The sequence below is a fragment of the Chrysemys picta genome, chromosome 1 (assembly GCF_011386835.1).
Source record: "Chrysemys picta bellii isolate R12L10 chromosome 1, ASM1138683v2, whole genome shotgun sequence".
Taxonomy (NCBI): domain Eukaryota; kingdom Metazoa; phylum Chordata; order Testudines; family Emydidae; genus Chrysemys; species Chrysemys picta.
In genome coordinates, this window is record NC_088791.1 from 319,196,344 (window position 1) to 319,209,475 (window position 13,132).

Consider the following 13,132-nt stretch of genomic DNA (forward strand, 5'->3'; position numbering starts at 1 on the left):
AACCAGCAAGGATTGTAACGATGTGTTTAAAAAAAAACCATAAATAAAATATCACATTTTAGTAACTGTGCTGTTATTTTAATTTTGTTCTGTGTGATATATCCCTATGTGTGGCCTTTGAGAGATTACTTCCTTGCTGCATGTAGCCCCAAAAAAGCCTGGTCTTAAAGAGTTAAGGATTTTACCCAGGAAACACCTCCACCTAGTGGAGGATGAGTGAGGGACTGTTCCCCTCATAAAGAAGAACAGGAGTACTTGTGGCACCTTAGAGACTAACAAATTTATTAGAGCATAAGCATCCAAAGAAGTGGGCTGTAGTCCACGAAAGCTTATGCTCTAATAAATTTGTTAGTCTCTAAGGTGCCACAAGTACTCCTGTTTTTCTTTTTGCGGATACAGACTAACACGGCTGCTACTCTGAAACCTGTTCCCCTCATGTCACCAATGCTTCTTCATCCAGGTAGCATTCTTTCCCTAAAGATATAGTTGAACTCCTTCAGCCTGGGATGCATGATATGCAAAGAGTTGAGAACCCTAATATTAAATATTGCCTAAGCCACTGGGCCAATGTCTTCTCTTACCTTGTAGTGACTGGTGAATGGAAGTAACATGCTTTTTGCTAGTATGATTCATACATATCCGTTTCTAGGGCTAGACAGACAGTATTCGGTCACATTCTGGTCTCAGACTAGTGTAAACCCAGAGCAGATGATAAAAATCTGGAGAAATTCAATTCACTTTATTTCATTCTGAGAACAGAATTTGGCCCATTATATATAAGTCCTGTGCAAACTTCTGTACAGATATTTACCAATTAGTACAGAGTCTAACCTACATCTGCTATTCCAATGTAAGCCTTTCTTGAAAGAAGTATAAAAATTGGAGCAAACAGGATGGTTGTATTCTGATGTGGACAGATAGCAAGTATAGACTACAGCAGATGGAATTTACCCAAGTTGCTTTACTTTGTGTCTCTAAAGTTGGAACTAAAATGCACATGAGTTTTAGACCTTAACTTTTCCAGATGTCAGCCCTCTCGTGCTGGGAAATCCTGATATCTGACGGTAACTGTTACTAGCAAATTAAGATGATTAAAACTCTCCAAGCAAACAGTGGATATAACTAATGATATTAGAAAGGGATTATGACATTAAAAGTAAACATCAATTTGTATATAAATTGCAGCACAAGGGAAAACATGTTAAGCACTGTTCCCTTGACAGCATTTTTATAGAGGGCTCAGACATACCCATCTAGGATTAAGGGATTTAGTATGATGTCGGGAGAGAATGTGTGTTTTGGATCATGCTAAAATGACACATTTCCTTTTGGAATTTTCTAGTGATGAGAAAAGACTAGGGGCTAAGTCCTGGAGAACAGGTGAAAAAAAAAAAAGAAATAATGCATCTTAATCAGACAAATGTGCAAAAATACATCAAGGTATCAGTGCTAGCTCCTTGGTATGAAGATTAGAGCAAAAGGAAGCTACCATAATGTAAGTTCACCAGTGCTAGAGATCCTATGTATGTTACATATTCTCGGCTCCTCCTTGACCTTTACAATCTACAGTAACTAAACTGAATGCATTCCTTGCTTCATTCAGTCTTTGTAACATCATCTTTTAAAGAATACATATTAACTGGGGTTGGACAAAAAACTTTGATGGAACAGTTTTCTTTTGGAAAAGGCTGTTTCAGCAAAACCAGTCTAGTTGGCGGGAACATCTCTATTCTGACAATTTACTATGGAAAAGTTTTGAAACAATTCAAAATCAAAATGCATTGTTTTGTTTTCACTTTTATATCCTAGTTTATAAAAGTCAAAACAAAATGAAATACTTCATTTTGATTTCTGATCAATTTGATGTTTCTGAATGGAACCATTTTGGAATTTCCATTCTGCAGCAAAATAAAATTTGAAATGTGGGAATTTCCCACAAGATCAATATTTTATTTTACGAGCAGTTCAAATAGTAATCCCTCACTGTTACACTCAAGTTTTTTCTATTTCTTTCACAGATAGTAACTAATATTTTGGAAGACACATAATTATGATCAGTACCAGTGGTGTAGTATTTATAGAGGGGTGGTCCAAGGGAAATAAACTACAACAGAAATATGCTCCCAGTAGTGATGGTAGGTGTAATGTGATCTGAACTATATCATGCAATGGAGATACACACTAAAGGCTACACTTATTTGCATTGCTAATTAATAGGGGGAGGGATAGCTCTGTGGTTTGAGCATTGGCCTACTAAACCCAGGATTGTGAGTTCAGTCCTTGAGGGGGCCACTTAGGGATCTGGGGCAAAATCAGTACTTGGTAGGGTTACCATATTTTGTGCCTCCAAATGGAGGACACTCCACGGGGCCCCGCCCCCAGCCCCGCCCACGCCCCCCGCCCCAACTCCGCCCCCTCCCCTGCTTCCCGCGAACATTTGATTCGCAGGAAGCCTGAAGCAGGTAAGGGGGGGTGTGGGGGGAGGAGGCGCGGCCCAGGCTGGCCCCCCGGCGGCTCCAGCCTGGGTCGGCTCGGGCCCTGGGGTGCCGGCCTCGGCCCCCGGCCCGCCCAGCACTGCCGGCCCCCGGCGGCCCGGCTCCCAGCCCCGCGGGCCCGGACCGGCACCGCGCCTGCGGCTCCCGGCCCAGCTCCCACCCCTGCGACCCCGGACCGGCTCCCGGCCCGGCACCGCGCCCCCGGCTCCCCGCCCGGCCCCGCGCCCAGCCCGGACCGGCACTGCGACCCTGGCCCGGCCTGGCCCCCGGCCCGGCACCATGCCCCCGGCCCCGCACCGGCCCCGGCCCCGCACCGCCGACCCCAGACAAAGAGGCCCCGGCCGAGCCCTCCCTCCCTCCCGATTTTCCCGGACATGCCCGGCTTTTGGGGATTTCCCCCCGGACGGGGATTTGAGCCCCCAAAAGCCGGACATGTCCGGGAAAATCCGGACGTATGGTAACCCTAGTACTTGGTCCTGCTAGTGAAGGCAGGGGGCTGGACTCAATGACCTTTCAAGGTCCCTTCCTGTTCTAGGAGATAGGATATCTCCATTAATTTCATTTAATTTAAAAAATTTGGACTACTAGAAGGGAGTCTTCCCCAAAACATGGCATCCCAAAAGCAGTAATACCTCATTTTCATGTGACAAAAAAGATTCTGCTCATTAGAAAAAGCCCAACAAACTAAGATTCAGAAATGGATTGTTTAAATTCAGGATAAATGGACCAAATTTATTCCTGGTGTAACTACATCTGCATTGACTCCAATGAAGTTAAAACACCAGTGATTTTGGCCCATGGAGTTTCCTTTGCCTTTGCCTTGTATGGTTTCAAGCCTGGCACCTGCTTCCAAGAAAAAATTAACTGATGGAAGATTTGCCTGTTCCTTTATTCAAAATTATTCAGAAAAATATTTAAAGTGAAGTTCTTTATAGTTTCAGCATGTGAAAGTCAGCTCCGGAAAGAATTAGAGTTGGGGAATAATGTATGCAGATCAAGAGGCCATTAGAAAGATAGTTTACCTTCACCATCCATTTGGCCCCAATAGTCGAAGAATGCAATGCATTGGAAGATCCCGAGCCATGGAGTCAAATTGCCCATGGAGAATACTCTTCTGAAATGAGGGTAATTAATGAAAATGTTGATCCTGGCAGCAATCATTATAGCCTTTCACCCCACCCTAACCCCCTGCCCTTCTTAACCAGGACATGATGATAATAGAGCAAAGAGAGCTTGGTTTGTTTGCTCTCTGATAAACAATATTTTAAGCTTCCCAAAAAATGTCTTGGGGGGAAGTCTGCAAATGAGTGTGGAGAACTGAGGATTTCTTGCAATTTTTCATTAAAGATATTGAAGTCAGGGAAGTGGAACTTTGAATTTTAGGCTGCTTTTCTAGAGTGGAAAACTATCACCAAGGAAATTGTTTTAGTTAAGAAACTGATAAGCTACCACTTGGGCAACCATAGCTCTTTCTCAAAAGGTGCAAGAGCTTCACAGGAGAGATGCCTGAATGAGACATTTGCACTGTCTAAAATGGATTAAAAGGCATGTTAGTAAATGGGTTTCCCAAGCTAGAATAGGATTGGAACATTTGAATAACTTTATGGCCAAGATGTGATGTTAAGTGAGGGAGGAAAAAAAACCCAGATCATTGCTCAGAATCAAAAATTTCTTGCAGAAGGCATTGCGCCCTCACCAAAATCCTGGTCACTAGCTGAGCAATGTGGCCAGAGGAACATGTAGGCCTCAGGGAGATACTGATTAATGACAGACACATTCCATCTTCTAACTCATGCAAGCAACTGCTATTGATTTCAATCCACATGTGCGTGCAAGAGTAGAGTTTGGTCCAAAGTTGTATCCCATTTTAACTGGTATCATTTACTCAAGAAGAAAAATAACAGATTTTGTGAAAGATGAAACAAGCAGAAAAGCTTGTGGGACAAAGAAAAGAACAGTAAGGAAGACGAATTGTGTTTACAATGTCTTTTAATGATGCACAGTACTACTTCAGCTCTTCTGCTTAAGGCTCAAATCCCTAGGAAGAAATGAAGGGCTTAGAAGGAAAACATTGACTTGAACAAATGTGACTCTGCTGGCAAGGGGGGACATGAAGGCTAAAGAAAAATTAATTCAAAAACCGGATTCTGCTCCACTGAAGAACATTGGATGAAATCACCTATCCTGAGTTCAGAATTAGGGGTATGCAGCCACAAAAATCGTTTGAACTGGATAGAGTGACACTGCCCAGGCTCCAGGTTGCTCTGTTAGCTGGAGTTACTATTCTGTCTCAGAAATGCATTCTTAAGAGGTACTTTCTCTGCCAGCATAACACCACTAACACCACGGAAGTTACACTAGCAGAGAATTTGGCCCATAGGGCAGAGTAGGCAAAATGTGGTGCTGGTAGAAAGAATGTAAAGTCTATAAAAGCCCATGAGGTCCTCTCCCTCAATGCTCACCATTGTACCTTTACTAGCGCTTTGTTTCATGGATGCCTCAAAATGCTAGGCAATGGGGCTTCAGCTTTTCCTTGGATTATCACAATCAAATGTATATTTCATGTCAGAAAGACAGTTACTTCCTTACATCTGTTCTTAATGTCATGTACTTCATGAGTATTGGTATGTTACTATCAATCCCCTAGACCTTGATATTACATTGTCTTTAGGAATAGCTAATCTAAAAGCTATGCCCACAGGTATAGCCACATATGTTTTTTAAAAAAATGGTAGACCTCTTTAAGACTGAGCCTGATAAATTTATGAAGGGGATGAGATGATGAGATTACCTACAATGGCATGTGGCCTGTCTGTGATTGCTAATAGCAAATATCCCCAATGGCCAGAGATGTGACACTAGATGGGGAGGGCTCTGAGTTACTACAGGCAATTCTTTCCCAGATGTATGGCTGGTGGGTCTTGCTCACATGCTCAGGGTCCAACTGATCACCATATTTGTGGTCGGGAAGGAATTTTCCACTGGGTCAGATTGGCAGAGACCCTGGTGGGGGAGGTTCATCTTTCTCTGCAGCTTGGGCCATGGGTCACTTGCAGGTTTAAACTAGAATAAATGGTGGATTCTCTGTAACTTGAAGTCTTTAAACCATGATTTCAGGTCTCTAGTAGTTCAGCCAGAGGTTAGGGATCTATTACAGGAGTGAGTGGGCGAGGTTCTGTTGCCTGCAATGTGCAAGGGGTCAGATTAGATGACCATGATGATCCCTTCTGTCCTTAAAGCCTGTGAGTCTAAGAGTTGTCCAGAGAATTCTTATGAGTAACTGGAATTATACATAGAAATGCTCATTTATCAAGTGGCTTAATAAATTACTTGAATACATGGGTGTAAATCTTAGCAGCAAGAAAAACAGACCTGTGATCCGATCTCCTTTACTTGACTTTGAAAACTTCTGCTAGACTGTGTGGAAGTATCCATAGTGTGATATATTTTGAATTTTCCTTTATATATAGGCTGTCTTTGCCAGCCAGGACCCCCTATTATACATGCTCTGTCTTTTCTATTTCTTGTGCAAAGTTGTTTCTTTATTACAATTACTTTAAGAAAATCAATAAACTCTCTGATGCATAAAGCCCAGCAGGCAGCTTGTGCTATGCTGCTGGTGACAGATCAGCTAATACCCTCGCATTTCAGTATTCTGTTGTGAGCTGTCACTGCTTCTTGCGTTGAATATGGAAATGAGAGTGATCACAGGCCATTGCGACGCGTGTGGAAAACTGAATGTAACATTCACTAGCAGAGAAGATGGGCTGAATTCTGCAATTGGTAGCATGTGGGTTGACTGCTCAGTCCCTGCAAAGTTCACTAATGTCAGTGGAGGGCTGCATGGTTGCAGCAGTCTACCCATTTGTCATCGATTTAGGATTTGGCTCACAGCTGTATAACATACCTTGGCAACTACAGCAAGGGTAACTTATGAACTGTTCTCATTCAGTTTCCCCAGGCATTGGCTTTTCTTCGGGTTCAGGATTGCAGCTCATATCTTTCAGCTATGTTTTTTCCCTCTCAAATATTTATCATGGAAAACTGCACAGTGAATCATACTCTATTTTCAGGCAAGGATTCCTCTCTCATCTCTCTCTCTCGAGTCCAGCGAAGCAGTACAGCATCTAGCTCCATAATTCAGTTTATTTTGAGGAGTTGCCTTTAGGACTCCATCATGAGAGAAAAGATGGTTGTATTTACGGCTTTTCTCCTTCAGTGAGCTGGAAATATCAAGCATTGTGTCAGTCACTGTGGATGTGTTACTTTTGATTCTTGTCAGTTGTGTTTGCCAAGGCTGACGGCCGGGGGCAAGAACAACCTTTGACAGAGAACTCCTCATATATCTGAAGACCCTCCTCCAGCCTCTGTTACTGTTTGCCTAGCTGATGCCAATGTACGTCCATAAAGCTCAAACAGAACAACCCCTTCTACCACATCACATCAGCGGTGGGCCAGCTGTTTCCATCAGGGCTATTGTGGGAGTCCAGGTCAGGTATTCAGATGGCAGGGGAGAAGGGTGCAGGATAACAGCCTGAATAAAATAGACTAAAGTCCTCTTTGCCTGTCTCGCTAAGGCACAAAGACATGTGACCAATACTCTGAATGCACTGAATTCTCCCGCATCTTCACTTGGCTCTCTTCCACCAACATAAACATCATCACCAGAGGAAAGAAGCATGGTGGACTCAATTCTGAATCACTGTAATAGATTTCTCCTTCATCTAAATCTTTCTTAGTAGGTTAGTAGTTCTAGATCGACTTTCTTCCCCAGCCCTGTCAATTTCAGTTTCTCTACTGGCTGGTGATTTGCGACCTCTGTGTTTACTCATCCTTTACAGAAGTGTGCCCAAGTAAGAGTGGACGTCTAAGGACACTTTATAGGGCCCTAACATAGCATTGATGGATCTGGCTGAGATTGTGGCACCCGTGAACTTTCTACAGAGATCTTGGCTGGTGTCTCCAAATGGGGACTCGATACATGTCGGGGGTTGTGACACACTTGCATTTTGCAGTTCCTTGAGATCTGCTTGCATGTTCTGACATACCCCCAAAAATATGGAATATGTTGAAGTCTCCTGGGCTTCCATAGGCAACTGTAAACATTCATCATATAAAGAACAAAGTTGGAATGTTAGGTTAAGGAAAGTCAGTGTTCCTAACAGAATAGTGCCACACATGATACATGTATGCACAGTGTTGTTGTAGCTGTGCTGGTCCCAGGATATTAGAGAGGCAAGGTGGGTGAAGTACTATTTTTTGTTGGACCAACTTCTGTTGCTGAGAGAGACAAGCTTCTAAGCTTACACAGAGCTCTTCTTCAGATCTGGGAAATGTACTCAGAGTGTCACAACTAAATACAGTCCTTGCTATTGTATTCCATGTTGTATTTAGCTATGACACTCTGAGCACATTTCCCAGACCTGAAGAAGACCTCTGTATAAGCTCAAAGCTTGTCTCTCTCACTGACGGAAGTTGGTCCAATAAATATTACCTCACCCCAGCTTGTCTCATGCATAATACACAATATTTTAATTCTCTATATACCTCACCCTATACATTACTTCAAGAATATTACTATTTTTCTAAATGAGATATGCTAAGAGTGGCACATATATAGTAAGCTCTATGGGGTAGAGACCATCTTTTTGTCCTGTGTTTGCACAGTGCCTCACACAATAGGGCCCAAGGCTGTGACTGAGGCTGTAGGCATTATCTCAATATAAATAAATAAATAAATACCACTATAAAGATGCATGTACCTCCATCATGGCAGGGTACACAAGAAATCCTGAATCTGCAATGAGAAATCTCTAAAGGAAATACAAAAACAGTATGTATCTTGTAACAGAACAGATGATTTCTATGTACAAAGCATTAAATGATCTTTACTATGGTAATGGGGATTTCCAAGAAAGACTTTTGGAAGGAAAGAGCTGGACAGGGGTCGTTGAGGTTGAAGCAATTACAGCTGCAACTCAAATGAGCAGAAATCAACCTAAAACAACAACAAAATGCCAAGAAAAATGGTAAGACAGAGCATAAAGGCTGAATATGAGGCTGCTAAGTCTTGCTGAGGGGGAAGGAGGAGGAGCGATGCTGTCGATTTTAAATAGCTTTCTATAAGAAATCTTTTCATGAGAGAACTTTGATCCTGCATTTGAATGAGAAAAAGAACATTGCAGCCCTTTACCATAACCTATTGCTGACAAAACACCAACAGCCGTGATGATAATATTCTTGAATTTCCAAGCTAAATAGAGGGTTTGAAAATTAACCTGAGATGCGGACTCTATAATTTATGAGGAGAAAAGAGAGTCTTCCCTGATGTCTGTGCTGCCAGTCAAAGAAGGAGGGTGCATTTTATTCCAGTAAAAAGAAAATTATTAAAAGACAAAGGATCATCCTTTGCTTTCCTGCAAGAAAGGATTTATTATATATAGAACTCAAGCTAAGTTCTTCTATAGCAGAAGAAGCTATGACTTTTCTGCATTGCCTGGAAAACCAAGAAGGACCTCAGCAATTCATGAGTGAACCCAGAAGACCTCTATTATATGGAAGATGGACACAGACAAATTCTAAAGCTTCAAGGAAGACAGGAGCTGGCCACCCAGGAGTCATTAAGAGAAAGGAAGTTGAGAGGAGCCCTGGCAGTTCATAACCACTAAAGGCAAGTAGTGGTCACTGCAACATTACACATAGTTGGAGACAGAGAAAGATGACAGGCTCTGGCCACCAGAGAAGAAGACCAGAACATAAGAACGGCCATACTAGGTCAGACCAAAGGCCCAGTATCTTGTCTTCTGACAGTGGCCAATGCCAGGTGCCCCAGAGGGAATAAACAAAACAGGTAATCATCAAGTGATCCATCCCCTGTCTCCCATTCCCAGCTTCTGGCAAACAGAGGCTAGGGACACCATCCCTGCCCATCTTGGCTAATAGCCATTGATGGACCTATCCTCCATGAATTTATCTAGTTCTTTTTTTAACCCTGTTATAGTCTTGGCCTTCACAACATCCTCTGGCAAGGAGTTCCACAGATTGACTATGTGTTGTGTGAAAAAAATACTTGCTTTTGTTTGTTTTAAACCTGCTGCCTATTAATTTCATTTAGGTGCCCCAAGTTCTTGTGTTATGAGAAGGAGTAAATAACACTTCCTTATTTACTTTCTCCACACCAGTCATGATTGTACAGACCTCTATCATATCTCCCCTTATTTGTCTCTTTTCCAAGCTGAAAAGTCCCAGGCTTATTAATCTCTCCTGATATGGCAGCTGTTCCATACCCCTAATCATTTTTGTTGCCCTTTTCTGAAGCTTTTCCAATTCCAATATATCTTTTTTGAGATGAGGTGACCACATCTGTATGCAGTATTCAGGATGTGGGCACACCATGGATTTATATAGAGGCAATATGATATTTTCTATCTTACTATCTATCCTTTTCTTAATGATTCCCAACATTCTGTTCACTTTTTTGACTACCGTTGCACGTTGAGTGGATGTTTGCAGAGAACTATCCACAATGACTCCAAAATCTCTTTTTTGAGTGGTAACAGCTAATTCAGACCCCATCATTTTATATGTCTGGTTGGGATTATGTTTTCCAATATGCATTACTTTGCATTTATCAACATTGAATTTCATCTGCCATTTTGTTGCCCGGTCATCCAGTTTTGAGAGATCCTTTTGTAGCTTTTCAAAGTCTGCATGGATTTAACTCTCTTGAGTAGTTTTGTATCATCTGCAAATTTTGCCACCTCACTGTTTACACCTTTTTCCAGATCATTCTTCCAGAAGGAAGAATTTCACACAGTTCAAAGTTCTAAACTGATACCATGTCCTCAACATGGAAACTATGGAAGGTATCTCTCAAGATCCAGCTGGTCCAAGCGAATGGAGAAATGTATGGGACACATCTGTGCATGGCACCTCGACCCCACCTCCAAGAAAATCGAGCTTGCCCACAAATACTCTCCAAATATCCAAGGGAGAGAGAAGATCTTTGTTGCAGATTCTATACTCGGAATAATCAAAAGAACATTCTGCAGGAGACAGGTGGACAACAGGGCGGCATGCTGGTTCCTCGGAGACAAGAAACGAGATGTCACCCTAAGATTGGATAGGCTTCGGAAGTCAACGGACAAGAATCCATTGGTAATGGTTCACATAGACACTAATGAAACTGCATCTCGAGATATCTCACAGATAATATATTACTTTAGGAAACTCAGAAATAAAATAATGTTCAAGCGATCTTCTTGGAGATCCTTCCCACAAGTGAGGGAGATAGAAGATTCTGAAAGTGAACCCTGCAGAGGCAAGTGGTGTAGGGTGGAGGATTTGGGGGTTTTGGAACATAGGTCCACTTTCTATGGAAAGAGGGGGATGTATAGTCTCCACCCCAGTAGAAGGGGAACCAATCTCCTTGGGGATGGCCTGGCTAGAGTAGTCAGGAGGGCATCAGACTAATAACAAAAGGGGTGGATAAAAACAGGTAAGATCTGAGTTCTCATTTAGCACAGAATCAAGATGTTGAGAACAAAACTAATTAATGACCCAGAGGATATGAAGAGAAGAAATTATTTAATTGCTTATACACCAGTGCTAGGAACAAACAAGAGGAATTGGAATTGCTCATTTATGATCATAAATTCGATTTAGTTGGCATTGCTGAAATCTAGTGGGATGGTTCGCAGAACTGGAATGTTAAAATCAATGGTTATATCCTATTTAGGAAGGAGTGAGTGGGCAAAAAGGGAGGGAGAGTGGCACTCCATCAGAAATGACATTATTTGTTTCCAAATCACTGGTAATTAGAAGAAAATGATTTTGAATGTGTATGGATCAATGTCATAACAGGTAAAGCACAAGATGGGGTATTAGTTGGTGTCTGCTACAGACCACCAAATCACACTAGGGAACAGGATGACTGGCTCATTACACAGTTATCTATAATCGGAATGAAAAAAACTACATGGTCATGGGGGATTTGAATCTGAGTGACGTATTGTGGAGGTCTCATGCTTTTAGTACTAAAACATCCTTGAAAATTTCTAATTATAATAGATGATAGTTTCCTAATTCAGACAGTGTTGGATCCAACACTGGGGAATTCTATATTAGAGCTTGTCTTCTCAGGTCACTGACCCAGAGAGATCTTGATCTCTTGGTAATCTGGGCTCAAGAAAACAATATGCCTTTTAATACAGCTAAATGTAATTGCATACCTCTAGGAACAAAGAATGTGAGACATACTGACAGGATGGGGGGACTCTATCTTGGGAGGCAGTGACTCTGAAAAAGGTTTAGCGGTCGTGAATAAACAGCTGAACATGAGCTCTCAGTGTGATCCTGTGGCCAAAAGGGCTAATGCAATATTTGGATGCATAAACGGGAATCTCAGGTAGGCATAGCCAGGTTATTTTACCATTCTGTTTGGCACTGGTGAGACCACTGCTGGTGTCCAGTTCTGGTGTCCACAACTGAAGAAGGATGTTGTTAAACTAGAGAGGGTTCAGAGAAGATCCACGAGAATCACATAAATGTAGGACTGGAAGGGACCTTGATAGGTTTTTCTAGTCCAGTCCCCTGCACTGAGGCAGGACTAAGTATTAATGGCTGAGAGACTAGGACACAATCCTTACAGCAGTGGTTCTCAAACTTATTTGATTGTAGCCCCCCTTCCTTGTGTCTGTGGTAATTTACACCCTTGCCACACAAGTACATATATGGATATATGCGGCGGCAGTGCTTCACTTGAATCAGTTTCAGTTTTTAACTTGAGTTGGGTTTTTTCTGTTGCATGAATGAAGCAACGATCCATTGTAAATAAGAGCAAAAGCAAAACTGTGATTGTGGTCCATGCTTACAGTTAAATGTGCACACTGTGTCGTAGTAAATGGATTAACGTACAGATGACAATGACTTTGATTAATGCTATGCAAGCTCAACAGAAAGCCATCAAAATGCACAGCACCATCAAGAGTCAAATGCACTGCGCCTTCTGAGGCCCTGATATGTCTGGAGCAATCAGCTTTGATAGTTATTCATTGCGGTGGGTAAAATGTGCTCAGTACGTTTTTTTCCCCCTAAAACTTCTCATGCTTCCCCAGAATACATTCTGTGGCGTCCCAGGGGGGCCTGCTCCCAATTTGAGAATCTCTGCCTTATACTTATAGATTCAAGGAGCTCAATCTATTTAGCTTAACAAAGAGAAGGTTAAGGGGTGACTTAATCACAACTGTGAGTACCTTCATGGAGAACAAGTATTTGATAACGGGCTCTTCAATCTAGCAGATAAAGGTATAACGTCATTTAATAGCTGGAAGTTGAAGCTAGACAAATTCAGATTGGAAATCAGGTGTACGTTTTAGTGGTAAAAGTAATTAACCATAGGAATAATTTACCTAGTATTGTGGTAGATTCTCCATCAATGATAATTTTTAAATCAAGCTTGGATGTTTTTCTAAAAGCTCTGCTCTAGCAATTATTTTGGGGACGTTCTATGGCCTGTGCTATACAGGAGGTCAGACTTGATTATCACAATGGTCCCAGATAGCCTTGGAGTCTATGAATCTTGTACATTTTCTGAATGTCCCAAGTGAAAAAAAGGGTTTGATTAAAGTAAACTTTGG

The 13,132-nt window shown here is 42.0% G+C and overlaps 1 protein-coding gene across 1 annotated transcript in view; it reads left to right on the forward strand.

The window, feature by feature from the left end:
* GUCY1A2 (guanylate cyclase 1 soluble subunit alpha 2) overlaps window positions 1-13,132 on the forward strand; it is a 327,535-nt gene that overhangs the window by 297,798 nt on the left and 16,605 nt on the right. The gene's annotated exons all lie outside the window — the stretch shown is intronic.